Below are 6,310 nucleotides of genomic sequence, written 5' to 3'. Positions count from 1 at the left end.
TATATATATATATATATAGTTTTAAAATATGTAAAATTGTGTTATAATTTAGAGCGAATAATAGAGAAGAACTCTGCGGCATAATCGAATATATTTTATATCAATTAATTGACGATTTTGGAAAGTCTTACAAACTTTTCATCAAGGCAACCACAGGCAATTGTAAGTTCCATGGAACGACACTGGAAGGCAGTTCTTGAGACATATGCGTAGGAGAACTACATCAAGCTGTTGTCTGATGAATCGGAAAAGCGTTGGGCTGTAGAAGGCTTATCACTGCGATAACTTTATGACTGGCCTTGAACTGCTGCCCTATGATAAAAACGAATATCACCAGTTGTAAGGTTCCACAGGCTTTGGAAAATATAGAAATCCCTCAGAATCTCTCTCTGTAACTAATATGTTTTAAACTACTACTACTACTACTACTACTACTACTACTACTACTACTACTAATAATAATAATAATAATAACAATAATACTAATAATTATAATAATAATAATAATTGTAATAATTATAATAATAAGAATAATTAACAATAATACTGAAAATAATTACTAGAATATTACATATAATTATATTTAACTAATTATTATAGTAAGATAAGTATAAATACATTTTATAATAGTATTAATAATAATAATAACTACCGGCACATGTGGAAATTCCACAGCGGCATTTGTCATATGTTATATATTGTTGCTGGGCATTCTGTGGGCGTTCTGTTCAGCATGACGGAAAGCACAATGGTATTATTCTAGCCCTTTTATTAAAACTTTATCATCCCCTTACTAAAAGAATAACGTTGATATATTTCCTTTGCTGATTATTTCATTACAAACACACGGGTCAATTAACTCACATTTCATCATATTTCATTATTATTATTAAGTATGCAACTCAATTCGACAATAATTTATCATAATTTTTACCCACATTATCGCCTGCCCCCTTACTAAAATAAAAAAAATTGATATATTGTATGGGCTGATTATTTCATAAAAAACACAACTATCAATTAACTCACATTTTATGATTTTTCATAATTCTTGGATATGGTACTTATTTCGACAACAATTTTTCATCATTTAAACTGACCATATCGCCCACTTTACTAAAATACTAACTTTGATATATTGTTTGGGCAGATTATTTCATAACCAAACCACCAATAAATTTACTCACATTTCATCATTTTTCATAATTCTTGGATATGTTACTAATTTTGGCAATCATTTTTATAAGTTAAACACACAACTTTAATAATATAATAACTTTGATATATTGTCCAGGCTGATTATTTCATTGCAAACACACTAATGCATTAACTCACATTTTTCATAATTCTTGGATATGTTATTAATGTTGGCAATCATTTTTCATAATTCAAACCGTCCTTATCTCCCTCTCTGACTAACATAATAATTTTGATTTATTGTCTGGGTTGATTCTTTTATGATAAACACACCAATCAATTAACTCACATTTCATCATTTTTTGTAATTCTTGGATATGTTACTAACTTCGATAATAGTTTTTCTTATAATTTAAACCATCCTTATTGCCCCCTGTTACAAGAAAATAACTTTGATATTTTGTCCGGGCTGATTATTTCATAAACACACAACTATCTATTATCTCACATTTCATCAATTTTTATAATTCTCGGATGTGTTACTAAATTCGACAATAACATTTTATATGTTCAACTTGCATTATTAAACACCTACGACTAAAATAATAACTTTGATATTTTACCTGGGCTGATAATTTCATTTCAAACACACCAATCAATTAATTCCGTTATTTTTCATAATTCCTGGATATGTTACTAACGTCGACAATCATTTTTCATCATTTCAACTCACATAACGCTTTACTAAAATAATAACTTTGACATATAGCCTGGTCTGATTATTTCATTGCAAACACACTAATGCATTAAAACACATATCATTTTTTTATAATTCTTGGATATGTTAATAATTTCGACACTCATTTTTCCATATTTACACCATACTTACTGCCTTCTGTTGAGGAGATAATAACTTTGATATATTTTCTATGCTGATCATTTTATTATAAACCCACCAATTAATAAACTCATATTTCATCATTTTTCTTAATTCTTGGTGTTATATCCTTATTTTAAATAAAAATACATCAGGAACAAGGAGACATGGGTGAAAGACAAAGGGGCTTATTTACAAGGGAATCCATGTGAAATAAGAGTTACTCGACATCTGTTCTAATTCTCTTCCGGTCTTTTCTCTTCTCTCCCAGCCACGTGAGAGGGTCAATATATCTATAGTTTATTTCATCTATGAAGAGATCTTAGGTTATTCCATTACATCAATTGGATATGTTACTAATTTCGACAATAACTTTTAATAATTTAAACACACATTATCGCCCTCTCTTACTAAAATAATAAATTTGATATATGTCCTGGGCTGATTATTTCATTACAACTCACCAATCAGTTTACTAACATTTAATCAATTTTCATAATTCTTGGATATGTTACTAATTTTGACAATAATTTTTCATAAATTTAACACAATTTACAGCTTTCTCCTTACTAAAATAATAACTTTGATATATTGCCCGGGGTTATTATTTTATTAAAACACACCAATCATGTAAGTGAAATTTCATCATTTTTCATAATTCTTGCATATGTTACTAATTTCGACAATTATTTTCATAACATTAACCCACTATGTCGCTCCTCCTTACTTAAATAATAACTTTGATATATTGCCTGGCTGTGTGTTTCATTACAAACACATCAATCAATTGCGAGTATTCTCATACCTCTCTTATCCAATCCCGGGTGATGCCGTATATTCTGCTAGTATATATAGTTCACCTATCTCATTTGATCCCTGGCGAGACTGGGTATTCTGCTGCTATATTTTTTCCACATATCTCATTCAACACTGGGCGGCTCTTTCTGCTAGTATATATTTGCACTTATCTCATTCAAACCCGGGACTATATCCGCCACCTCTCTGTTAAAAATATACATGAAATAAAGTAAAGTTTAAATTGTAAACTGTTTCAGCCATCTCTTGGGACTGCCGCGATACCCCTAACCCACAGCTAAAAATATACGTAAAATGCTGTAATGTCTAAATAGTAAACTTTTTCAGCCCTTTTATTGGACTGATTCATATCCCTCACTCCACTGAGAAAAACATACATTAAATAAAGTAATGTTTAAAACGCAAATAGTTTCAACCATTTCCGAGACTGACTTCTTATCTACATTCCTACTATTATAAATATATATTGAATATAGTAATGTCTAAAACGTAACTGGTTGCAGCCATTTCCGAGACCGACTTAATATCCTCACCCCCACTGTTATAAATATACATTAAATAAAGTTATGTCTAAAACGTAAATGGTTTCAGCCATTTCCGAAACTAACTTCTTATCTACCATCTTACTGTTATAAATATACATTAAATAAAGTAATGTCTAAAACGTAAATGGTTGCAGCCATTTCCGGGACAGACTTCATATTCTCCACCCAACTTTTAAAAATATACATTAAATAATGGAATATTTATTGCGTAAAAGGTTTCAGCAATTTCCGGGACTGATTTCATATCCCCCACACTACTGTTTCGACTATACTTGAAATAAAGTAATATTTAAATAATAAACTGTTTCAGTAGCTTTTCAAAATTCGTACATTACAACAGTAACACCGTTAAGTATTAGGCAATTATTGCTTCAACACTGAGTGTAGTATACGTCTCAGCATTCCAGTGACTGTACTCCCCTTTTTTTGGTCTTGGTTAATGGAGGAGAAATACTTCATTACTGATGCAAGTTTTATTTTTGTTATTGACCAGAGTGCCCCTTTTGGGGAGCTGGTTTCTCCTCAAATTTTTAACCGACCTCATGTCCAACTCTGCTCTTGTAGGGAGGCAAATAAACAAAAAAATAAATAATAAATAATCAGAAGGGACATTTTTCAGGGCATATTATAATTAATCAGAAAAAGACATTTCCAGTGCATTTTATAATTAAACACAAGGGATATTATCAGGGCATTTTGTAATTAAATCAGAAATTACTTTTTCCAGATACTTTTGTACTATTAAAACGTTGTTACATTAAATATAGTACCTATTTACAATGCCTCCCCACGGGACGGATTTTGAACCCAGGGTCGTTTTTTAACGTGGGGAAAAGGAACAAAAATTGTCTTAGTCGTAAAGGATTTCTCCTCCACTGAGAGAGTAGAAATTGAAATGTAGGATCTGAAAAACAGATACTACACTTTGATCTTCACTAAAAGCCAAGAAGAACAAACCATTTTATTAGCTTTGTTCCAACAGCGACACCATTTTTTTTTTAAATTTTGTTTAACATCCGGATGTAAGAGTGACACACAAAATAACACACACCGTATCGTATTAATATATAGATAATAATAATAATAATAATAATAATAATAATAATAATAATAATAATAATAATAATAATACATTATTATTACAACTACTACTGCTACTACTACTACTAAGAATAATAATAATAATAATAATAATAATAATAATAATAATAATAATAATAATAATAATAATAATAATGATAGCGATAAGGATAAAAATGAAAAAAAAATGATATTAGGATAAAAATAAAAATTGCAATAATACTAGTAATAATATAAAAAAATACTCTAATATTGATAATAATAACACTATTAATAATAATTATTTTTATGATAATAATAATAATAATAATAATAATAATAATAATAATAATAATAATAATAATAATAATAATAATAATAATAATAAATACACACTACAGCATAAAATGCTAATTAAGAACCTTGAAAGATACATCCCCGAATCACACTTTGCCAGAATAAATGACTAAAGGCAAAACTACTCTGGTGCAAAAAGACAGATATAAGAAAGCCTCTTTAACAACTATAGGCTTATAACTATGTACCAAATGCGGATAAAAATATGGTTTATTTTATAATAGTGGGCTACTTTCTAAGGAACAGAAAGGTTGTTAAAAATAGAAAGACGAACACGGGACCTTTTTACATAAATCAAAAGATCATGACGACGTAATTTTATTTTAAAAAGGGCTCAATCATGACATGGATTGATTAAATGAAACCGTATGAGAGCATCTCGCCAGCACAAATAATGGAATGTCCAGGAATGAACAAAATACCAAGCAAGATTATCAATTTTATAGAATACATGGAGACTTAAACTAACAACTGATGAGCTACTCATAGCTGAGATTCAAATAAAAGAGTTATCTTTCAAGGTGATTCCCTATCACCACTCCTATTTGTCATAATAATTATGCTCCGTAACAATATACTAAGAAAATTACAAGCAGGATGGAAGCTCACAAATACAGATGAAAGAATAAACCAACTAATGTAGATAAATGGTCTGACAATGCTTGCAAATATTTAAAAGAAACAAGAGACGCCAAAAAAACAACAAAAAAACAAAAACAGAGTCTGCATCCACGATACTCGAATGGAAATCGGTCTGGACAAGTTCGAATGGTTAATAAAGAGAAGGAAAGAGAAGGTCGCAAACTGATAAGCGGGAACTAGGTGAACATGTTAGCTACGCGTATTTGATGGTTGTTGAATGGACAACTATGACGGGAAAAGAAATGAAAAAGAAAATTGAAGAGGGTATAGCTTTGAAAATCAAGAACGTGCTAACATAACTAAACTATATAACTAATTAAAAGTATAAAGGCAGTGTAAATAGTGTAACTAGAAAGATACTCTGGGCCATTTATAGTTTAGACCAAACAAGAAGTGATGCATCTTGATCATAAGACCAGGAACCCCATAACTATGTATAATGTACTACACTTAAAGAAGCCCGATTTAATGTGAAAAGGAAAGACAGGGGAAGAGGATTGGTTTGTACAGAACGCTGTAAAAGTGATACAAAACAAAAAATATATAAAATGCATGATGCAGAGCAATGGTAGAATGAGTTCAGTAGCAAGAGACAATAGCATACAATTGAAAATAAAAACAAGACGCAAACAATAAAAATAACGAGCGATTAAACTAGAAAAGTAAATAAAGAAACAGTTACACCGACGATTCGTAATAATGACAACAAGTTAGACTAACAAAACCCCTTAGACACGACTACAGCAAGGAAAGCCAAATAAGTTATCTATTAGTAGCCGAATAAGAATCTAGAACTAACCACATCAAAGAAAGAATCAACAAGACATAGAAAACCAAATGCAAATACCTGGAATAAAAGCCGAAAAAAATTACCACA

This window comes from Euprymna scolopes, chromosome 22, assembly GCF_053919585.1.
Source record: "Euprymna scolopes isolate OS-2025 chromosome 22, ASM5391958v1, whole genome shotgun sequence".
Classification (NCBI taxonomy): Eukaryota; Metazoa; Mollusca; class Cephalopoda; order Sepiida; family Sepiolidae; genus Euprymna; species Euprymna scolopes.
This window is presented reverse-complemented; position numbering follows the sequence as displayed.